Raw genomic sequence first — 12,143 nt, 5'->3', positions numbered from 1 at the left:
GATCATTAGGTGAGATTCTTTCCTTCTTCATCTCACCCTTCTCTAGATGAAGTATTCAGCTACAATTGATTAAAGTGGTAGTTCTAAAACCCAAGAGAAAACAAAATGTAACCGAAGAAGTGGGCTGTAGCACACGAAAGCTTATGCTCTCATAAATTTGTTAGTCTCTAAGGTGCCACAAGTACTCCTGTTCTTTTCGTAAAACCAAATCAACTAATGTGAAGTTAACTTAAAACCAAAGAAAATAGTAAGACTGTGCTCATCTGAGGCTGTTGGTACAGCCGTTTTGGGGCAGGTTGACCATTTTGAGATCTGAGCAGCTGCTGGCGGGAGGTTTGTTAGTTTTCTGTAGTATATTCATATATTCAGGGCTTGACTCTCCTCTCAGTTACCCTGCGGTAAATCAGGAGTAACATCACTAAAATCAATGCAGTGTAAGACCAGCCTCGGTGAGAGGAGAATCCGGCCAGCACTGAACTGAGGCCACATTAAACTGCGTTCTTGGGCCCTGACATGCTAAAAGTTTGTGTGTGTGAATGTACAGCTGGTGAAAGGAACTGCACTGGCAGCATGGGAGACTGAAATCAGCAATTCACCCACTGAGCTGGTCAAATAAAAGCAATGGTAGTCCATGCTCCCCCCGTATCATATCAATGCCTGAGCTCTGTTTTAGAGGGGAATGCAGTGTCAGTCTGTTTCATGTATCTAGGTAAGTACGGCAAGGGCATCACCGCAGTATCTGAGTTCCTTCCACATTCTAAATGCAGGACTCCCTGCTCTGACTGGAGTGATTGTTTTTGGTAGGGGTGTTTTGTGTGTGGTCTCTATGGGGAAGCTAAGCTGAAGACATGTTGTACGTTTCGTCATGGAGGTGCTGAAGTCCATGGTCGTTCTGATGTAACCTAAAGGCAAGCTCCCCAGTTGTGAGCTAGCTGTTGGGAAAACTCAGTTTCCATTTCTCAGAAGTCCATCGCCTGTTGAATCATTGGCCTCTCCTGTGACTGTAAACAGTGACAATGATGGAATTTGTGCTGTGGAGACTAATAAAGGGGTGGTACCCAGGAGACCTGGTAAGAGACTGATTTTCACTTTCCTGGCCCCAGTCATCTGACATGGTGTGATCTGACAGACTAGATGCCAGCTCAGGTCACAGCCAGGTCAGTTCACTTGTCTATCAGTATAGATCAAAGCATTTGTTAATTGTATGAGTGTGTTTGGCATTTAAACCGTATTAGCATAGATCAAAGCAAGATGTTTAAACTTCATGAAAACTAGTGGAATGTTATTTGTATTGTTTTCACTAACTGTTCCTGTTGTAACGTAACAGCAAACATTGACATTATGTACACCCTGTATGTAAAACGCCCCTCAAACTACAAAGACGGCTTGTGAAATGCAAATGAAGAACTTTAGTGCTCAGGGTTGTGTGGTGATAGGATGTCAAAAGACTCCACATTCCTTCCTCCCTCTCCCTCGCCAAAGGAAAAGCTCAGGTGGATAGAGACCCTGTCAGCTTGTTTCCTGTCAGAAGAAGCTTTAAATATGGATACAAGGAAAGATCTTTTATCTCGGGATTGTTTTGGACTCTGACAGGGAAGTGTACCAGATGCAGAGTGGAGATCCCCAGAGAGTACCTGGGTTCCCTGAAAAGATTTTTGGAAAACTGGCAGTTTATTACATCTCTGCCACCATTTGGAATTAAAAACTGTGACTCACCTGTTAATATATTTTACCTGCTTTAACCTCTCAATAACTCTAATTTCTTTTTTTAACTAATAAACTTTTAGTTAGTTTACTAGAGAATTGGCTGCCACTGTTGTCTTTCATGGAAGATCTGATTAGTAGCAATTAATCTGGGGTATGTGACTAGTCTCTTGGGACTAGCAGCAACCTGGTGTGGTGTGATTTTTGGTTTGAGTTACCTTTTATTACACAGTCCAGTTTGTCTGGATGGCAAGATAGGCTGGAGAGTCTGAGGGGACTGTCTGTGATTCCATGGTGAGACTATTACAGTGATCCAGGAGTTCACATTTGTCATGGGCTTGGTGAAATCTAACCAGTTTGGGCCGTCTGCCCTGTTTTCTGACCGTGGAACCTGAAAGAGGCACTCACAGTTGTGAGCCACTCCAGAGAGCACAACACATGGTTCAGGGTTACAAACAGTTAATACCTTTGTCATGTGGTGGGGGTCAGCATCCAATGGCTGTGTTACAGACACCTACACTGTGAGCATTGGCTTGAGACATCCCAATATAAGCCATTAGCCAGCCGCCTGATGAGAAAAAGTTTTAATTACTATCAACCTGGGTTAGATTTGCACTAGTGACTTATAAGTGAAAAACCCTATGATCTCATTAGTCTTCCTCTTAGCCCCTAGGACTTGCTAGCCGATACAGAATGGCGCATCCACCTTGTTACCAAAGGTAACGATCACTGTCTATTTTTGAGCAATGTAGAACACTGAGTGATGAATAACAGCAACTTGAAGTGTTAGATCGTTTGAACTGAAGACTGCTTTACATCGTGCCAGCTGCCAACAATCCCGACAGGTCATTTCACCAGAGCACACAGACACACCTTTGTTTCCTTGGCCAAGCTGTCTCCACCAGGGATTGTGGGGTGATGGCGTACTGCCTCTACACCAGTCAGCAACTCCTTTACAGAAGGGGAATCCTAGGCTGGGTTTATGGCTGCATGGTGAGGGCCATAGTGGATCTGAGCATCAAAGCACACAGAGGGAGCGTGGAGGACAGCATGCATCAGAGCCTCCTGCAAAGGCCTGGAGACCTGGAAGCATGGTTCTCCCCAGCCTTACGACGAGTGGGGATTTTGTTACTACTGTGGACCTGCAGTGCCCAGTCCCACACCCAGGCCTTCCAGCCTCAGATGCAGTAAAGTGGCATTGTCATCGCTACCTGTGTAGTTTTACAACCCCCTATTTACAAACGGCTACTTCTCCTGAAGGATTTATCTGTAGGGTCTCTAGGCCCAGCTGGCTCCCGCTGGCGGCCACGGCACCTCTGAGGCTGCAGCCTACAAGGACAGACCATCCTGTGTGAGTGCAGCACCTGCAGCCCAGTAGGGTCCTGGCCCCTCCAGCCCCCCGGGGGCTACAGCAATGGGCCGGGCCCTGCTCCACCAGTGCCTGGCACCCAGCAGGCTGGCCTGGCCACAGGGGACCCCTACCACCCTTTCACTAGGGTGCCTGGGATTCTGCCCCTATTGGCCCCCTTGCACCAAGGGGCTCCCCTCTCCCCCTGCAGGGGGCAGCCCCAGGGTGACCCAGCCTCAGGGCCATCTGCTGCCTGGCTGGGAGGTACCACGTGATCACAGGCAGTGCCTGCCCCAGCCTATCCCAAGATGGCGGCAGCGGGAGGGCCGACGCGGTGACGTCACCAGGCACGCCGGGTGGGCTGATGCCGAGCCAGGGGAGGGCGTGAGTGTGATTCGGGAGGCGGCTACGGCAGCCGGCGGGGGCCAAGTCAGGTCTGCTCCGCGCCGCCAGTCCCCTCGCGGCTGCTGCTGTCAGACCGGCCGCTTCCTCGCCCGCCCCGCCGCCGCCGCCGCCGCCATGGCCGGCTACGAGTACGTGACCCCCGAGCAGCTGGCCGGCTTCGACAAGTACAAGGTGCCGGCGGGCTGGGGGTGCCGGGGGGGGGAGCCCCGGGGGGTGATGGTCCGTGTGGGGAGCGCCGGAGGGCGGGGGGGTCCTGTGGGGGGTGCCGCGGGGGGGGTCCGTGTGGGCTCGGGGGGGGGTCCGTGGGGAGAGCCCAGGAGGGCGGGGGGGCCGGGCGCGGATCCCACCTGCCGGGGCTGGAGCCCGCTGGGGGGGGGGGGGGCGGGGGGTGCAATTCTCCATCTTCCCCGCGCCGGGGGGGGGGGGGGCTGCGCCTCGTGCTGCGTTTCCCCCTTCGCGCCCTGGCACCTCCCCTTGCCCAGGGGCTGCCCTGGGGGTAGATCCCCCCCCCGCTGGGAGCCCACACCCGGGGGTGCTGGTTCTTGCCCGAGCCCGCCGACTGCACGGGCCGGCTCTGATCCGGAGTCACATCCCACTGCCTGAAGCCGGCCAAGTTCAATCCCCGGAGCCGTTTCCTTTGTCTCCCCCCAGAGCTCGTACCACGGCTAACGTTCAGCGGGTGATTCCGGTCTAATAACGGAGTCCCCAGGGGAAACTTGGACCTTTCTGGTGGTGGTTGCGGCTGCTTTGCTCATTTGAAATGGGTGTGTTTTCTAAAACAGCGTTTGCTGCCCGACCCTCACTGTCTATGCAATCGTTTCTCAGGCTGAGAAAATCCTTCTCTGCCCAATCAGACTGGGTTGGGCAGCAGGCAACATGACTGAGTCAAGCTAGGGATGACACAGGATTGGGGCTTCGCAGTGTGCTCTGAATACAGTGGGTGTAGACACCTGCCTGTTTGGCAATGTTGTTAACTGGGCTTGTGGCTTTCCGCAGTAGGAGTGTGCTCTCAGCTTGCTGCGTGGGGTCTGAGTCACATGAGTCACCTTGATGTTAATGGGAGTTGTGGGACTAGAGCTGTATTGAGCTGCGAATACCTTATGGATTCAACCATGTTAAATACATGGGTCCACGTTGCTGTTTATCTTGCAAAAACTGATGGATGTTCTTATACAGAAGCTGATCCTCTGATGTAGATAAAACGTGTGGGAGCAATGAGTAAATGTACATCGATGAAACCTATTTAAGGAAATCTTTGTAAACATGAGTAGACTTTTTGGGGGGTATCCAAATTTCAGTATACAGAAGCAGACGTTGTACCAAAACTCATGGTCCCTTTTATAACGTTCTAGGGACACTTGACATAAGAGTCATTATATTAAAATAATATTTTCTTTATCTGTGGTACTAATAAAATTTCACTACGATCAACATAACTATAAAAATTTGATTTATTTTTTTTATAATTGATATTAATCCCCCCCACTCCCTGCATCAGTAGTGAAACTAGACAGGTTAACTTCACCTTCTACTTAGGCCTGGTCTACACTGGGGTGTGGGGGGGGTCAGTGTAAGATCTGCAACTTCAGCTATGCCAATAGCGTAGCTGAAGTCGACGTATCTTATTTCGACTTATCTCCCGTCCTCACGGTACCGGATCGATGGCCGTGGCTCCGCCGTCGACTCCGCTACCACCGCTCGCCCTGGTGGAGCTCCGGAGTCAACGGGAGCGCGTTCGGGGATCGATCTATCGCATCTAGACGAGACGCGATAGATCGATCCCCGATAGATCGATCGCTACCCGCCGATCCAGTGGGTAGTCTGGGCGTACCCTTAGTTTTGCTGTCTGGTCTCGGGCACTAGCACGGTATTGTATCCCATTTAGGTTTTTTTATACAGCACTTATCACCATCGTATCTGAGTACCTTCAAGAGTTAAACCTCGTGATTAATACCAGTCAAGCGGGGTTCCTCTGTGCCTCACCTAGGGGGAATGATTGTGTATGGATGCCTTTCCAAACCCATGGCATGTTAGGCTAATAGAAAACCAAGGGGGAGGAACTGTGCTTTGCGCATGGGCTGGAAATGGTGGATAAGGGAGCGAGTGCCACAGTCTTGGGCCATCCCTCACGAGAGCCTGAGGAAACCAGCAGCAGAATTGCTCTATGTACTGTAGGTACTTACATGGCTTTCATTATCATAGCAATTGCTTATTTATTCTCACCACATCCCTTGGAGGTAGGAGTGTTCTTATCCCCATTTTACAGATTAGGAACTGGGATAGACAGGTTTAAATCACTTGATTTTTTTTTTTATTATTAAATCAAGTAACGTTCAGGCTTTGAAAATTTGTGTTAATGCAACTTTATATTAAAATTTATTTGTTAAATTTTAAATGCCGTTTAAAAAATGCCACAGTGATAGGGTATCTTACTTGAATCTTCTAAAGCTGATATAGGCAAAAAACACAAGATTGAAAATTTAGCCTGTGATCCTGCAAACACGTATTTAAGCATGTAACAGGACTCATGAATAGTCTCTGACTTCCATGGGACTGCGCTCATGCATAAGTGTTTGCAGCTTGAGGGGCTAAAATTGTATCTTTATCTTAATTGCTCAGGGCCCCCATTCCTATAGATTGTCCCACAACCTTTAAATGTATTTGTGTTCATAATGCTTCACTGAGGGAGGGAAGTGCAATTTCCCCATCTGTAAAATGGAGACAATGATTCACTTCCCCAAGTTTGGAAGTTGGTGGCTGAAAACCAATTGGAAAACTGCATAGAACAGGTGGCTGCCTTTTTTTGCTGTTCTCTCCCAACCCTCCTGGCCAATGCTGTCTGTTGAGACAGCAAATTCTTGGGCAGATATGGTGCCCGCCTCAGTGATGCGGATAATGGGACCTCAGTCTTGATTGAGTCTTTGAACACTCCAGCAACTCTAATCACAGTAAATTTGAGTGGAGGTGACAGGAGAAATGTGGCCTACTTTTTTTTTTATCTTCTTTCTAGCTTCTGATTCTGCATGTGTATCTCAGCATCCCATACTCTGACACGTGTTGGTGTGCAAATTATTTCTGCTACTGGAAGGATGGAAGTCTGGAATCCAAAGTAAAGGGTTCTTGTTCAAGGTCATGTACAAGCCCAATGCTAATTTTGCTGCATGTAAAATTCTGCAAAATGCAGCCATGTATTATTAAAGATGGCAAAGAAACCTGAAAAATCTGAAGGATATAACATGGGGTCTGCTCAAGCACACCCATTTATGGCCTCCAGCATCCAAAACACTATCTTGAAGGATCTATTCTGCTATTTAAAACTTTCTGCCATTGAAAAGAGAATAGTTGTGTAGGTACGATTCTCCAGTGGTACACAAGCTTGCCAGCAAACGGTTTAACAATAAGCATTGTTGTACAGTTTAACAATAAGTGTACTTGGTGCTTCACAGTGATTGTAGACCAGAGTTCTGCCATGAGGTACTTAGTCTGGTTCCCTCCAATATTTTAGGGAAGTGTACAATGGGTGCAGGCTAAGAAGTGGTCTCAATGTGTACTCCAAATTGGGTGAATAGGTGAGAAAACACAAACAAATTACTACTTCAAGTCTTGGTGTTGGGGAGGCTTGAAGGAAATCCAGCCCTTTCTGAAATAACGTATTCACTACTTAGTTACAGTAATACCTACCTCTTGTATAATGCATGTTTTTCATCCATAGGCCTCAAAGCACTTTACAAAGGCGGTTGGTATCATTGTTCCCATTTTACAGATAGGGAAATTGCGCATGTCAATTCCTTCCCTGTGCTTCAAGGGCTCCCAGCAAAGAAGTGGCAGAGCTGTAAATTGAACCTGGGTCATCTGAGTCCTAATCCAGTGCTCTGTCCAGTAGAGGAAAAAAACGACCCAAGCCGCCATCTTGTGAGCAAAGAAGGAAGTGAGAAATATTGTAACTTTTTACTTGTGGGAGCTACTTGGCTATTGCAGTGATGGGGGCCATATAAGTACCTAGGCAGGGATTGCCAGTAGCTGGCAGGCTCAAAAATAAAAGCATACTGAGGAGTTCACTCCTATGATTTTGGGGTGTGGTTTTTAATAAGCCAAAAGCAAAAGTTGGTCCTTAAAAGTAAGGGGTGGCTTTTTATAGCAGAACAACTATTGGGTCATAAGCTAAAGATGGAGATATTTTGCTTTTCTCTTGGGATTATCAATGACAAGTAGCTTTCTATTCATTCTCCTTCCACAGTCACCTCTTTCCTTATTCTTGAGACAAACAAAATGGTGCTGTGAATAAGGCATCCTAAGATTCAAAGTCCCACTATTAGTTATGTGAAAGCCTCATTCTGTTGTCTTTTAACACAGGTACCTTGGTTTTAGTTGCTTTGTAAAGATGCAAAGTCCTCCTGGATGCTAGTCTCTGTGACTCCAAACCTCCAGCTTGCGAAGAGCTTGCAGATTCCTGATCTGTGATCTTCTGCTCGGGCACTAGATGAATGCTAACAGAAATAAGCAGGAAGTTCTGCATGTACAGATGTTGCAGGCAGAATTAGATATGCATCAGGAAGTGGTGATTTTTCCGGTATCTCCCAGTTGCCATATGGAGATTCAGTACTATCCTCCCATTGAGGATCTGTTATAAACAGGAAGGTAATACTGAGATCTGGGCAAGGAGACATTCGTCTATCTTAAGCATTTCTAATTTATTATGATGTTATCTGGGTGTTGCATACAGTGAAACACTGAATTTGCCCATAAGGGAGCATATTCTTCTTTCCTTGCTGCAGCAGGTGTTACTTAGATTCCTCCATGTTCTGCTTCTCATTCCTCCCCCTCCCCCATGAGAAATGATAGCTGTTCTTTAAACCTTATTGCTGGGGAAGGGTGGAGAAAAAGGGGTTTGGGGGGGACATATCTTGCTTCATGCTTTGAAAATAAACAGACCTGGTCTCATTCTGGTCTGGTCTGGTTAGGAGATGCAGTCAAAGGATTGTTGCAGAGCTCCACTCTAAGCAGATTCATCTGCAGCAGTATTCCTGTCAAGCACAACTGTCTTGTGGTGTGAAACTGTGAGGTGGCTCACCAGAAGAGAGGCTTTAGTCCAACAAAGTCTTTACAGATTAGACACAGGGTCTGGATTGAAAGCATGGCACGGTTATAATTTCCTTCTGAGAGCTAATTAGAAACGTTGGCCTGATCAAAACCACCACTGCAGAGAGAGCCATATCTTAGGCTGCATCCTTTTGCTTAATTGATCTTGTATGTGAATCTGCTATAGGCAGCTGTGGAACATCTGCATTACCTTGGTACTACTGAGGAAATTGACTTGTGCTGACTGTTCTAGCTACAGCACCTCTACTGTGACACAGTGCTCCAGGTACTAGGCGTCCAAATATTCTGTTGAGTTTTAATATCATGTTAATGGGTGACAGCAGCAAAACTGATGTGGTTGAAGGCCAGATATGAAAGGGTTATGGGTGGATGTGGCAAACAAACTGCTCCTAGAGGCCTGTTACTATATTGGACAAATCAAGTGGTGTTTGCAACCCTCTTTGTCATTACACTTCACGCTTTCTAGGTGGTTCTGGTCTCCAGAGTGCTTTTTAGATATTTTCTGGCTTTCTTCCCACCCAACCTTGGGCTGCCCATTTCTTAGCATTGGCTTCAGAATGTGCTTTATTCTAGTCCTGAGCACTCCAGAATTCTCTAGGAGCCTGTAGACTAAAAATACTCTGTTCTCCATCATGTAGAATGCTGCTGTGTCATGAATGAATTGAAAGTGTCTGCGGCACACTCTCAGCAGCTGTTTCTGAAAACACAAGCTCCTCAGCGAATTAGGATTTGCTTTTCAGAATACTGATAGGGCTTAGTGTGCATTACTGACTGACTGCAGGGTCTCATTTTTTAAAAATTACCCTGCCCTGTTACAGATATGCTATACCTCCGGGGCAGGAAAAGGGTTGATGGCTACTTTCTAATCTAAGCAGTGAAGTGAGGTTAGGCGCTTTGGTTTACTCTCCAGAAAAAATTCCAGAACACATTCGGCACTGGCATACGCAACTAACCTACTTGTTCAGTCCAGGCCTCTAACCTACGTGTGCTTTTAAGGGACTGCTGAGATCTTGCCAACAGCTTGCTGGTAGTGTATACCATTAAAGGCAAGCAGCTGGGTCTTGTGCATTGTGTTCTAAACTATTCAAGTCTGAGCTGTCTCCAGCATGCCTAAGGACAAGGTCGCTTGGTGGCTTTTCATTGAATGTTGCTACCAAACTGCATGTCTCCATTCATCTCTCTAAAAATACATCAGGAGGCTTCTAGGGCTCTCTTTCTACTTGATTAGCGATAGCTCTTGATAAGACACTTCTCCATTTGGCTAAACCCTGACACTTTATACTTGTCATCTGGATCCTTGATTGCTTTCTAGAAGAACTGTCAAACCTTTTCCTCCAACTTGTGTACGAGAAAATGACTCTCGCATTTCAAGATATTTTAGCTGTGGTTGGAGCTTTGCAGTATTTACTGTCATAGCAACAGATTGTCAGCGTGATTACAAAGGAAAGGTTACTGCTCTGTGCAGTACTAATCAACCTAAACAGATATGTTCATTGTAAAATTACCAGCCTGTCATTTTCACAGCTACCAAATGACCTGTCTGTCCTGTGTAGGCATTTAGTACGGGCAACTTGGATTGTTGTTTGTAACGCATGGGCCATGGCTAAGGTAGCAAATAGTACGACTGTCAGATTGCTGTCGCTGACTATAGTGGGTGTGTAGGCAGGCCTACACAAGAAAGGACAATTTACGGTTTGTGCTAAGAGCTTTACCGGAAAGATGGCCAAAGATGTATCTGAACTCTGAGTAATTTACAGATGTAACTAACAGCACCTGGTACCCAGCTGGTGGTTTTAACTCTTTCTGTGCTAACAATTGGTCTATCTGTAGTAATGTTCAGGGGCTCAAGACTGCAGCCTTCTCTGTCCTGTGACGTTCTCCTTGGGCAGCTAACTACTCTGTTCCGTATTTTTCATTTGATTGACCCGATCATTTTTGCCCCCTCCATCCACTCAGAGCCCCCTCATAAATCTGAGTCCTGATTTTGGGTGACCTGAATTGAATGTGAAAAATCCTTTACTAAGGGTGGATAGCTTCCCCTTGCTAAAGTTGGTAGCTAAGCCACCAATTTCTGCATAATATAAACTTTCATCTAATTAAATTATAACTAGCCCTAATGGCTGTGAAGTTAACCTCTGGTATAATTACTCTGTTGTAGTTCTACTGGCATAACTCCCAGTGTAGACATTCTGATTCCAGAATTAGTGCTGCTTTCTGGTTTAGTTTAAGTTGCTAAGAATGTTCACACAGGGATTTATGCTGGTATACCTCGTGCTCCACTAATACAAATAACGATAGCATGCTATAAATGATAGGTTGGGCTGGTATAAGTGTACAGATACCTTTTCTGTTTAGACAAGCCCGGAGTATGAAGAGAGTTGGTTCTGCGAAGGAGTGGCACTGGAGCCACAAGCAGCAGGCGTGTGAAATCAGGGCATCTGATCAGTTTTTCTGCTGCTATTTAGAAAGCTGTGGGCAGCTGTGAAGCTGTCAAGAATTGTCCATTTCACACTAGTGCTACTGCATTGAGCTACGGAATTAGGCACAGCAGTTACTCATAAGTTTACTGCCCATGTCTGCAGCAGCCATTCAGACACCTGATAACTTTAGAGGATGATATGAAAGACGATGCCCCCAAGTAGAGTCCAGGCCAAAATCCAAATGTCCTCCCCAGTAGGTGTTTGGCGGGGGTGGGGTGAAAGATGGACTACTCAGCAAAGTCTTGCCCTAGGACCTCCCTGCTGGAGCCCCCACCTTCTTCATTTTACATTTCTGCCTCTGGACTAGTAGGCTGAGTCCTCCAGCTGTTAGGTGTCTGGTAAATCTTCAAGCCCCATGCATGACGTGCATCTTGCGGAGGGTCTCTGCCTTGCTCTGGAAGGGTGAAGGGCTAACATGAGTTGTGTGCTTGTGTCATGAGCACTTCCTCTAGCCTACATACAAAAGGCACAAAACAGGGCTGGCTTTGTTTGGTCCCTTGCTTTCAGAGCAGGGATTTAGATTCCTGTTGATTGTGGTTTTGGGAGCATCTAATGAAGAGATTAGGTGACGTTCAGCATTTAAACAAGGATAAACTGGGCGAGAGAGTATCCCCGTTCAGAGTCTCTCCTGGTAGAAGACACACCCTCCTGTCACAGAGGAGCCTTCCTAGCATGGGGTGATTCATTTGTCTGCGTGACTCACATTAGACTTTGCATTGTGGTCTCCTGCTCACCAGATCAAGAGCTAGTTATAGCACTCTTACTTCCTGGGGGGAGGGGGAGGTTACTTTGTGTCCTTCAACAGCCACAACTTCCAGCTACTTAAGAACTGATGGATTAGGAAGGGAGATCATTTGCCTCTCCTCCAGGAGGAGATTAGATTTAACATGGCCCCCAGACTAACGAAGGTATACAATCTTCACTGCAGTTCACGCAGATCATTGCTTCCTGGTTTGGCTTGGCTCAGGTGTAAGCAGTGTAGTCAAGTGTGTCCACTCCACTGCATCCACGCTAGTGCTTTACTCAGTCATGTGAGGCGGTAGGACTTCTGGGGGGGGATATCCCATGGTTCTTAGCGCTGCACTAAGCTGAGCTGCTCTGACTCC

At 46.9% G+C, this 12,143-nt stretch overlaps 1 pseudogene; it reads left to right on the top strand.

The window, feature by feature from the left end:
• The first annotated feature begins 3,452 nt into the window (after positions 1-3,452).
• The window catches only part of LOC117875555, a 62,790-nt pseudogene continuing 54,099 nt past the window's right edge, over positions 3,453-12,143 (top strand).

This window comes from Trachemys scripta, chromosome 3, assembly GCF_013100865.1.
Source record: "Trachemys scripta elegans isolate TJP31775 chromosome 3, CAS_Tse_1.0, whole genome shotgun sequence".
NCBI lineage: Eukaryota > Metazoa > Chordata > Testudines > Emydidae > Trachemys > Trachemys scripta.
This window is presented reverse-complemented; position numbering and strand designations above follow the sequence as displayed.